At 40.4% G+C, this 12,134-nt stretch overlaps 1 protein-coding gene across 2 annotated transcripts in view; it reads left to right on the top strand.

Annotated features, from left to right (window-relative positions):
* The first annotated feature begins 473 nt into the window (after window positions 1-473).
* The window catches only part of TPX2 (TPX2 microtubule nucleation factor), a 57,847-nt gene continuing 46,186 nt past the window's right edge, over window positions 474-12,134 (top strand). Inside the window, exons 1-2 of one of the 2 annotated variants that reach the window (XM_047853509.1) lie at window positions 624-817; window positions 3,199-3,332. The gene's annotated coding sequence lies outside the window, so the exon portion shown is untranslated. Of the gene's footprint in view, window positions 537-623; window positions 818-3,198; window positions 3,333-12,134 lie in introns of those variants that run through there. The other variant, XM_047853510.1, reaches the window with a different exon arrangement.

The following is a 12,134-nucleotide window of genomic DNA, read 5'->3' as shown; positions in this document are numbered from 1 at the left end:
TGAAGACTTTGAGAGACTCCTCTCCTTGGCAGAGAAGCTGAGGGCGAGTCTATGTTGTACACAGGGGACTCTATGTTAGAACGAAGAGAATTTCTATGAACATGCAAGGCACCATACACCACTATAGGGAGGATAATAAATATTTTTCTTCGGTTAAAGTTTTGGGGAGGTCCAGGTGCGCGCCGTTCTGTTACCTGAAGCGACTCCTCATCTCCTCAGTTGGTACCACCTCTCCCGAATAATTTGTAGTCGAGCATTCTGGGCTTTGTAGTAATTTCCTTCTTAGAGTTGTTCAACGGGGCTCGCGCAGTTGCTTGAGACTACATTTCCCAGGAGGCTCCCGGGCCGGTTGTTTGCTTGTCCCTCATCATGACTTCCGGCGTCCCGGCGCACTGCTGGGCCAATCGGGAGGCTAAGACTGCCCATTCCTGGCACTCTGATTGGTGCATTCGACTAGAGAGCCTGGGTTCAAATTTTCAACGGTACTGAATGAGGCCCGCGGCGGGTGTTCCGGACGCTCGGTTGTCAGAGCTGAGGTGAGGGGAGCCTTGGGGAGAAACGGGGAGCAGCTGGGGGTGCGGGGCTGCCTTCTCTGCTGCTGTCTGCTGCTCTGCCTGGTTCTCGAACGGCTGGAGGTCGCTCGCCTCTAAGCCCGTAGTGCGGCCCGAGCGTCTTGGCCCGGGCTTCACAGGCGGCGGCGGTGGTGTGTGTGGGCTCCGTCTTGGCCGGGCCGACAGGGAGCTAGACTTCGGACCACCGCTTTCTTGGTGACAGGATTAAGTGTGGCCGGATCGAGGCTGGCGGGCTGCGTCTCGAGGTAGAGACGGAGGCCGGCTGTGGGAAATAGGGGGAAGGAGGGTTGGTGGGAGGTTGTAGGCTAATAACGGTAACGACCATTGTTACCACGAAGGGATGAAATAAGCATTCGCTGGAGTGAGCACTCTGCGTGCGTTTTCTCGTTCAATTTTCGCACCAAGCCGATGAAGCAGGCGCTCTTCGTAACCCCCACTATATAGAGGAGGAAACAGGCCCAGATTTCAAGAAATGGGTGCAACAGTAGCCCCGCCCTCAAGGAGTGTGGCTTCGGTGGAGGAAAACTGATGTCGGCACAGGCAACTGCATTTAAAAACTATTGTGTAAGAAAGAAAGGTAATAGATACGGTGTGAGAATTGCGGGACAGTTTAATTGCAGTTGGAGTTGTCTTTCTGTTTGGGGTTTAAAATTCATCCTGTTTTACCTGTATCTGCTTAGCCCTCCCCCTTTGTAACGAATAACTAGGTATTCTTTCCTTTCTAATTTTCTATCCTAGAACGTTTCTAGGTTGGAGAGGAAAGGAAAAGTGTGAGCCAGACTATAAAAAGCACCCCCCCTTTTTTTGATGTATGGTTTCTTTGTTTCACAGTTATCTAGTAGTTAAGTACCCAGGACTTTCCCCAATCAGTCTTGCTTAGGACCAGACAGCGTCCATCGCTCTCCTGATCTTGCTCTGAGGTCATTGCTTTATGTACTCCCAGGTTCATTCCGTTTTACCTTGTCTTGACATCCTGTGACCTTTCTTTGTATTTGTCCCACTCATCGGATGTCAGAATTTGAATTATTTACTACTATGATAAGGATATTCTTCTGTTGTGTCGTCAGCGTATCATATCATAACCCCTGTCCAGCCACCCCTACATCAGCCTTGGTTGTTTTGGAGTAACACTGTTGGTGTGGTGTGTTAGCTCAGCATTAAGTTGCCACTCTCGGGATAAAAGTTATTGTTGCTCCCAGCTCACTTAGCTAATTAATTGACTTTTTGAGGGTGTACTGTGTGCTCAGATTGGTATTAGATACTATGGGTATTCAGATGTATGATGTTCTCGTGGGCTTTCTGGTATGTTTGAGGACAAAGGACTGATTCAGATTGACAAGTGACAATCTGAACAAGACACGACGGAATTGGAGTCCTCTAGTGTCATGTATTGTAGGGGCCCTGGCAATGTAGAGGTGAGGGAGATCAGTGAGGCTTAAGACAAGCAAGGCGTGTCTTTGTGAAGCAGAGGGGACACATACTGGCTCTTGGTAAGCAGAGTGTGGTTAGACAAGAACTAGAACAGTCTTGGTGCGCAGAAGTTGCCCACTTAATATCTGCTGTATTGGATAGGCAAGAGGGCATTATCTAAATTGACTACACAACTACAGATATGAAAAACTGGATGACTTCAGCTAGGTTGGTCAATTTGTTTAAATTTTAAAATTATTTAAATGATGCTTAAGTCTGTGTGTTCCAAGGTTAATAAAGTTGACTTATCGTGCATTTGCAATTAAGCTTCTCCGGGAGACAGGATTAGGTGAGAAAGTCCTTCATTTTTTGTTTAGGTACCAGGAGATGATGAGTTCTTCTATGTCCCCTATATATTTTTTTTTCCGTTCAGCCTCTCCTGGGTCTTTTCCCTAATCCTTTTTGAATTGCTGGTGAAGGAAGGAAGAGGAGAGACCTAAATGCCCTTTGGCAAACTGAATTGTCTTTGCAATGAGTAAAGTTAGGAAACAGAATTAATTGACTACAGGGAGACTGAACAGCCCATTCAGTTCTGTAAATAGATCTGTATTTGAGACAGACATAGAGCTCAGAGGTTTTAAGGTACTTGGTGCAAAAAGTATAAATAACTGGGAGGGGTTCTGGGTTTGTTTGCACAGAGAAACTTGATTGGGGAGCAATTAAAGATTAGTGAGAAAGGAGCTTACTTTGGAAATATATAAAAAATACTATATCTACTCATTTAAATAGAAAAAGGTAGTAAAAGTTTTTTTTATAAGTGTGCCTACTTATAAGTGCCTACTTTATAAGTGTGCTTACTTATTATAAGTGTGCCTACTATTTGTCCTGAGGTTTGAATAGAAATGCACTCTATTACTCCTTGGTGTCAGTGTTCCTAAACTGCAAGATTTGGAAAGGTAGTTTTAAAGTGGGAATATATAATGTCAAAGACACCAGAAGACGGCAAATGTATACTAAAATTTAAGCTGAAATGACAAATGAAGAAGTTTGGCATTTGGGATAGATTTATGCTGTTTAGAACTTAGCTCTCAGAAGCACTCTTTGGTTTGGAGAGTGGCTGGCTATCTCTGGTGTTATGCAGCCCCTTCCTATTCTCTGTTAACCATCTTTCTACAGAGATCATGAACCTGTTATATCACCTTTCTGTTTCTTCCAGGTTCTTGATAACAAGTACTTGCTAGACTTCAGGACTTCAGAAGAGAGGTGAAAGAGTACGTTGCAACTCTGAGTCAAGTCTATAGGCAGGTGGACTGACTGATGGATTAAACCACAAGTAAAGCTGAGTCTACAGTGAGTTACATTAAAAAGGAATAAGGGGAACATTAATATATTAGCATCAAAAGTGTTTAACTTTAGGGGCGCCTGGGTGGCTCAGTCAGCTAAGCATTCAACTTCGGCTCAGGTCATGATCTCACAGCTCGTGGGTTCAAGCCCCACATTGGGCTCTGAGCTGACAGCTCAGAGCCTGGAGCCTGCTTCGGATTCTATGTCTCCATCTCTCTCTGCCCCTCCCCCCTTACGTTCTCCTTCTCTCTCTCTTTCTCTCTCTCTCAGAAAATAAATAAGTATTAAAAAAAATTGTTTTAAAGTGTTTAACTTTAGGGGTGCCTGGTTGGCTCAGTCGGTTAAGCGTCCAGTTTTGGCTTAAGTCATGATCTCATGGTTTGTGGGTTCCAGCCCTGTTTGGGCTCTGTGTTGACAGTTCAGAGCCTGGAACCTGCTTTGATTCTGTCTCCCTCTCTCTGCTCCTCCCCTGCTTGGTCTCGGTCTCTCTCTCTCTCTCTCTCTCTCTCAAAAATGAGTAAACGTTAAAAAATATTTTAAAGGTGTTTAATGTATCTTAAAAAGTAACATATTTGGGGAAAAATTATTTTTTCTAAGTTTATTTACTTAGAGCGAGTGCAAGTTGGGGAGGGGTAGAGAGAGAGAGGGAGAGACTCCCAAGCAAGCTCCACACTGTTGGCACAGAGCCCGACCCAGGGCTCGAGCCCACAAACCATGAGATCACGACCTGAGCTGAAATCAAGAGTCGAATGCTTAACTGATTGAGCTACCCAGGCACCCCAGAAAATTTATTTAATATGGAAAAGCAAAAGAAAGAAATATGATATCTACCTCTTAGATAAACTATTGCTAACATTTGATAGATTTCTTTCCAATTTTTTTTCTGTGCCTGTATTTGGTTTTAAAAAGTCATACACTAAAAACTCTCATTATTTTTTTTTCAACCTGATTAGGTTATGAACATTTTTTCATGTCAATAAAATTTGCTACAACATAATTTTAATGGCTACATGGTAGTCCATTAGATGGTTCTACCATAGTATTTTATGCAGTGAAATCCTTGGTGGAAAGAATGCGTATTTTCAAGACTTTGGTACATAATGCCAATTGCCTCATGGGAGAATTGTGCTGATAAACATACCCACTTAGTAGTGTATATTCACACAGGCACAAATTTATATTTTTAAACTATGTAATACATTCACGTGGCACAAAAATAAAAATAATATAAAAATATTTATAGTTAAAAATCTTCTGTCACTGTCTGTCTCACTTCCTGGCATCTAATAGGTAATCAGTTTTTGAGGTTCTTAGGTACATGTGTATCTACATCCCAAGAAAGATACCCTTTGAAGGATGTAAATCTTTACAAGACTGAGTGATTGAGGTTTGACTAGGATTGTAACCTCCTGTAGCCCCACTGTCAACCCTTACAAAACTCTTTCAGCTTCTTGTGTTGGAAGAGCAGAATACTTGGATATTCTACAAAGATTTCCTTTTAAAATTTTTTTTTTTTTTTCAACGTTTATTTATTTTTGGGACAGAGAGAGACAGAGCATGAACGGGGGAGGGGTAGAGAGAGAGGGAGACACAGAATCGGAAACAGGCTCCAGGCTCTGAGCCATCAGCCCAGAGCCCGACGCGGGGCTCGAACTCACGGACCGCGAGGTCGTGACCTGGCTGAAGTTGGACGCTTAACCGACTGCGCCACCCAGGCGCCCCAAGATTTCCTTTTAGTATTCTACAGAGATCTGTGTTATTATTTGGTAATAATAGTGCCATTATTTGGTAAATGGCATCATTGATTTTTATCAAGGTCCTATTAGTTGTATAAGAGTAGATTAGGGTTTATAAAGTTCTGTGGATAAATTAAATCAGAACTGAGTTTGTAATCCATAACTCACAAGTTTGGGAGAGAGTTGATAAAAAAAACTACATTTGCTTGAGGTTTCTGGACAGTGATGAATTACAACAAGTGTCCATGTGTCCTGTGCTGACTTCTGAGTGCTTAGACAGTGAGGGATTGTCATTGGATTTTAAATTGACCCAATTTTGGAAGCTTCATGGATCTGTTTCGGTAAACAGATCCAATTTCAACGTAGAAGTTAGCAAACATAAATGTGGAAACACAAAGTCCATTTACTTCCTTCAGACTTAGTTTGTGACTTTGATTAACAGTTAAAATGACATGCTGGATTATGTTGCCATTTACTGACTCCTGCTAATCCCTTATGTACAAAAAAAAAATGTAGGTAAGATGAAAATAACTCTATTTAACTTGTGGTTCGGTAACAGGATCTCTTTTCCCTTGTGAAAGTAGGAGAGGGTGTCCCTGGGGGAATGGCACCATTTGGGATGGGACCATTTACTAACTACACTTCTAATGAAGTCTTGACTTACTTTGTTTACTATGTTACCAGTTGTTTAAGTCATGATTTTTCTTCCAATAGGAATAGGTTAAGATGCAGCTCCCAAACTGGATAGTGAAGTGCTTGAGAGCATCTGTCACACCAAAGTCTTTGTTTTGTTTAGGAGCTGCCAGTCCACTGTTCCAGCTTTCCTTAGAACTTACCCTTTTGCAGTTTTCCCCCACCTCCCCTGAACCTGTGCTTTTTGATTTATAGAGCTTGTCAAGGCTAGTTATTTTTGGTTTGAGAGTGAAGAGGGACAGGACATGATCGAGGTTAATTTCAGGCGAATGTGGAAACAAATTACATTGCTTCTTTTGCAATCTTCCTCAGTTGTGTGCTTTTTCCCTCATTTGTTTCCCTTTTCCATTTATCTCTTCCCTTAGAAAAAGTCAGTATTCATCCTTGTAGAACTCTGTAGATCTGTCTGTGTCTCGTTATCTTGTTGTTGCTGTTGTTCTTTGTGCATTTCTTTCTTTCTTTCTTTCTTTTTTAAAATTTTGATTTGAGTATAGTTGACACACAATGCTACATGAGTTTCAGGTGTACAACATAGTGATTCAACATCTCTGTAGGTTATGCTATGCTCATCACTGTTTGTATCTTTTATGTATCACTTCCACCAGGTACCCTTCTCTGACCCTCCTGTTCCCCTTCTCTGCACTTCCATAGTGCCTTTGGTTTTCTTCTATTATATCACGGATCACCGTGTATCACAATTGTCTGTATTTTCCACTGAAATGTGAGTTTCTTAAGGGAAGAGATTCTATATATGCTTTTAGTCTTTGTTTTTTGGAAAGAAAAATGAGCTATGTGATATGATGATGGCACTTAATAGGCAGTTCTAAAAGGAAGCTAAGTGGTTCATAATATGGGAGAGGCTTTTTCCTCAGTTCTGTTGTAGGATTATTGGTCTGAAAGAGCTATTCACTCAGATGGTTTCTAGTTTTGCAGGAATCTAGAGCTGTGGTAGATTCAGATAATTTTGAAATGTGAAGCTGATTCTCTTCCTTGGCAGTCTGATTTGTTTGGGAGAATGTGGTTGACGCATGTGCCTTTTTTCTTTCTTTCTTTTTTTTTTTCTTCAGTGAGACCTGTTGACAGAAATTCAATCTTGATAAAGGGGTGCAGGAAGGCATCCAGTTCCCATCATGCCTAGGTCTCTTTCATTTAAACAGTTGGCCCAGACTCTGGCCTGTTCCATTTCCCACTAGGCCTTGTGCTTTTTAATTTCTGAAGGTTTTACATCTTAATTTTATTATTTATGGGAGAAGCAGTGTGGTAAAACCGGCATAGCCGAGTAGTTACTTTTGGTTTTGTTCATGTACTTGTGCTATCACCTTTTGTTGAAGAGAGTCAGACTTCTCAATGGATTTGTATTTTGCTTACTTTTTCCCCTTTTTGGGGGAGTTGGGGAGGTGGGAATGGTCTCCTGAGTTGGCCATACTGGACCAAAAATAGCTTTTAAAAGAAGCCTCTTTTTTTTTTTTTTTTTTTTTAAATTTATTTATTTTGACACAGAGAGAGAGAGAGAGTGCACAAGCAGGGGAGGGGCAGAGAGGAAGAGAGGAAATCCCAAGCAGGCTTCACCTATTGTGGGGCTCATGCTCATGATCTGCAAGATCATGACCTGAACTGAGATCAAGAGTTGGATGCTTAACTGATTGAGCCACCCAAGCATCCCAAAAAGCTTTTTAAAAAAATGGTCATGTTAGAAAAATAATATTTCAGTTTTAAAATTTCACCTAAATAAAGATTAAGTATATTTAGGTTTGAGCCCCTCGCCTTTTGACCCCCATCAATCAAATGCACTCCTAGACCTCACAAGACATTTCTTCTTCTGATGCTTAAATACTGTACTCATGGTCTCTTTTACTCTATAATATCCACTGAGAGGTTCAGACTAACTTCCGTCTTATAAATAGCAAAAACTTTATATGCAAGAGTACAAACTAATAAAAGAGAAATTAAGAGGTGGTGATTTACTTTATGGGATGATTTAGCTCAGAGTTTTCCCGGTGTATGTATGTATTTACTTATTTATAATTTTTTTAATGTTTATTTTTGAGAGCGTGAGCAAGCACACAAGCAGGGGAGGGGCAGAGAGTGAGGGAGATATAGGATCCGAAGCAGGCTCCAGGCTCTGAGCTGTCAGCCCAGAGCCCGACGCCGACCTTGAACCCATGAACCATGAGATCATGACCTGAGCCAAAGTCGGACAATTAACCAACTGAGCCACCCAGACCCCCTATCCAGTGTATTTAGAATAGGGTTTTTAATTTAGCAGTGTTCTTTTATCAACAGCTTCTCAGGATGCTTAGTTTTGTGTAAAGCAGAGTTAATTTTTGCATTTGACTGACAGTATGATTTGGTTATCTACCTCATCTTTGAAGGAATATTTATAGGAAACACCTGTACATTATAGCCACCTGAGATTTTGGAATCCCACAGACCTGGTCTTAAAACTTAACACTGCTACATACTAGTTGGTGATCGTGGAGTGGCTTAATTACTCTGGGCCTGTTTCCTTATTTGTAAAAAGGTGATGATGATATCTACCTTGTATATTTTTAATGCACTTTAAATGTGATGGTTTCTTAATTTTAAAAATGTATTTATTTTTAAATTTTTATTTATTTAAGTAATCTGCACACCCCCTGTAGGGCTCAAACTCATGACCCTGAGATCAAAAGTCCTGTGTTCCTCCCACTGAGCCAGCCAGGTGCCCCAAATGAGATGATTTATGTAAAGTGCCTAATAAAGCGGTTGGCCTGTAGTAAATAGTATTTGGAAGTTATTATCTATAAATGGTTTTATCTTTTGTGCCTTGACATTTCACATTGATCTACATAAATCTCTATTTTTTAAAATAAATATGAGAGGAAATAAATAAATAAATAAATAAATAAATAAATAAATAAATAAATAAAATATATACTCACACGCACACAAAGAGGCACCTGTCTGGCTCAGTCGGTAGAGCACACAACTCTTGATCTTGGGGTCATGCCCTACATTGGGCATAGAGATTACTGAAAAAAAAAATTAAGTAAATAAGAGAGGTTAGTGGATAAGGACACATCCTTTAGGGCCTACTTGAATGCAGATGCTGGCTCTTCTATTTCTTAACTGTGTGATCATGAGTAAGTAGTAAATCTCTCCTTGCCTCAGTTTCCTTGTCTATAAAATGAAGACAATAATAGTACCTACTTCATAGGATTTTTGTGAGGATTTAGTGAGTTAATTAATACATGTAAAACATCGCCAGGAGTGTCTGGCATGTCATAAGTACTCAGTAAGTAATAGCTATTATTATTATTTTTTTTTATAATTTTTTTTTTAACGTTTTGTTTATTTTTGAGACAGGGAGAGACAGAGCATGAACAGGGGAGGGTCAGAGAGAGGGAGACACAGAATCTGAAACAGGCTCCAGTCTCTGCACTGTCAGCACAGAGCCCAACACGGGGCTCGAACTCACGGACCGCGAGATCATGACCTGAGCCGAAGTCGGCCGCTTAACCGACTGAGCCACCCAGGCGCCCCAATAGCTATTATTATTTTTAAGTTTATTTTGACAGAGAGAGAGAGAGAGAAAGAGAGAGCATGAGCAGTAGAGGGAGAGAAAAGAGAGAGACAGAATCAATCTTACTTAAGTAGGCTCCATGCTCGGTCCAGGACCCAGACACAGGACTTGATCCCACAACTGTGATCATGACCTGATCTGAAATCAAGAGTCGGATAGATGCTCAACTGACTGAGTTACTCAGGTGCCCCATTAGCTATTATTTTAAACTTTTTTTTTCAAGTTTGTATACTTAAAAAAAAAATTTTTTTTTTAATGTTTATTTTTGAGAGAGAGAGACAGCGTGAGCGGGGAGGGGCAGAGAGAGAGAGGGAGACAGAATCTGAAACAAGCTCCAGGCTCTGAGGCGTAAGCGCAGTGCCACCTGATGCTGGGCTTGAACTCGTGAACCTCAAGATCATGAGTCAAAGTTGGAAGCTTAACTGACTGGGCCACCCAAGTGCCCCACAAGTTTGTGTACTTTTTATTAAGTCAATACTCAGGAGCATTTTGTTTTTATAAAGAAACATTAAAAAAAGAAATAACGTGTAACATTTGGATAAGTGAAGTTAGTAGCCAATTTCAGACCCTGTAAATGGGAAACTTTATTTCCAAAAATCAATAGATTTAACAATTATTGCTGGATTACCAAGTGTACTTAATAAAAATCCCAGAAAGTGCAGTGACTTATGGACTGTAAATGCCACTTTAGGGGGAAATAAGTACTGCTTAACCAGTTCTTTAAACTGAAAAGATATTCATTTATATAATAAGATGTATTCAAAGAGTTCGTACAGTGAAAAGTCTTCCCCTGACTCAGAACTCCTAGCTTTCTTCCCAGACCCAAATACTGTTAACACTTCTGTGTCTCCTTCCACAATAATCTATGTATGTACAAAAGTATACATGAGTATATATTACCCCTTTCCTTCTTTTTAACATGAATGAGAGTATGCACTTCTACATTTTACTTTTCTCACCTAATAGCCCTTGGAGCTCATTGTGTACATATTACCACATATGCAAAGTTATCTAATATTAAATTCTCTAATATTTTATTATACGATTGTACCCTAATTTATTCAAACAGTCTTCTATTGGTGGAATTTTTGTTTTTATTTTTTTGGCTTTTATGAACAATGCTATCGTGCACTTTCTTATACTTACGTATGCATAAGTACATATCTGTAAGATAAAGTTTTACAGTTGGCAAGACCTATCAAAAACATGCACTTGCTCTCCAAAGAGGGTAACCATGTAGCTCCATAATTTAACAAAGAAAAAAGAATGTGAGGGGTTATATTTGAATACTTTCCAGGTGGTTTATTCAGTGGCATGCTTTGGTGGAATCATGGTTTTTAGGAAGCTAAGTGGGGTTGTTGCATATTACATTCCTGCCTCTTCCCTCCCCCAGCTTTAGTTGTCTTCATTGCATTCCTGCCTGGGAAGTGTTCCCAGTGACCTGGGTTAGGCATTAAGATCATGGGAATCCAAGATTTTCCCATGTCTTCCAGCATGTTTGTTCACAAGAACAGGAAAACTTCCTTGCAACAGGGGAATTTTAACCACTGTCAGTCACTGGGGAATCTTTCAGTGAGGGTCCTTTGAATATAGATATGGTCAAGGGGAGGAGAGGCAGTGATATCTTATAGTAGTGCATTGTATAGTACTTGAAGTGCCTTCTCATGTTTATGGGAAGTAAGTAGGCAGAAAGATACAGTGCCTCTCCTGTTGTTCTACACATGTAGTAAATGCCAGAGACAGGTCTAGAATTCTGGACTTCTTTGTTGGGATTGTTTTGGGCTATAAGTGACAGAAAATGTGACTATAATGGCTTATTCAAAAAGAGTATTGTCTGGAGGTAGATGGTTGCTGATATTTGATCAATGGTCAGTAGCTCAGCAATATCAGGGCCAGTGTTACTTCTTTGGCCATCCACTTGTATACGCGATAGCTGCTCTATCTCTAGCTATTACATTTGCCTTTAAGGCAAGAAGGGTTGAAGGGAAAGGGCAAGAACAAGGGCTGTGGCTATATCAGGAAAGTAAGTTTTCCTGTAAATCCCTCAGCAGATTCCTACTTCATTCTCATTGGCCAGAAGTGTTCTGGCTACACTAAGCTTAAAAGGTGACTTTTGTTATGGTGTGCTTCCTACTATTTTGATGATGTTCAATGAAACATATTTAATCAGTTTGACTTAAGTGATATTAATTTCTAATTCTCTTTTTTTTTTTTTAATTTTTTTTTAATGTTTATTTATTTTTGAGACAGAGAGAGACAGAGCATGAACGGTGGAGGGTCAGAGAGAGGGAGACACAGAATCTGAAACAGGCTCCAGGCTCTGAGCTGTCAGCACAGAGCCCGACGCGGGGCTTGAACTCGCGGACCACGAGATCATGACCTGAGCCGAAGTCGGCCGCTTAACCGACTGAGCCACCCAGGCGCCCCAATTTCTAATTCTCTTTATATTTAGAGTTTATAAATATTGTATACTATCTTATTTTTTGAGTGCGCCAGAACCTTAGCTCCTATCTAGATTTTAAATTCCTTTGTGTCTGAGACTAGATCTTCTACTTTTTGTGTAAGACATAGTCTCAATTGAGTATTAATGAGAAAGGAGCTCCGATATCATTAAGCCCATATTTAAGGCCCCTAGTGAGTGTGTAAGAGTGGACTGCTAACAAATAACTTAGTGAGTTAAATTGATTAATGAAGGTAGACATAGAGAGTGAAAACTTTAAAATGAGAATAATAAAGACTCCTCTATTCAGGGCAAAAGACTATGGAGAATGGATTTATTTGGATATGCAGTACTCTTTTCTATGCAAATAGAGGCCA

The sequence above is a fragment of the Prionailurus viverrinus genome, chromosome A3 (genome assembly GCF_022837055.1).
Source record: "Prionailurus viverrinus isolate Anna chromosome A3, UM_Priviv_1.0, whole genome shotgun sequence".
Classification (NCBI taxonomy): domain Eukaryota; kingdom Metazoa; phylum Chordata; class Mammalia; order Carnivora; family Felidae; genus Prionailurus; species Prionailurus viverrinus.
Note: the sequence above shows the minus strand (reverse complement) of the source record. Positions and strands in the feature narration are given on the sequence as shown.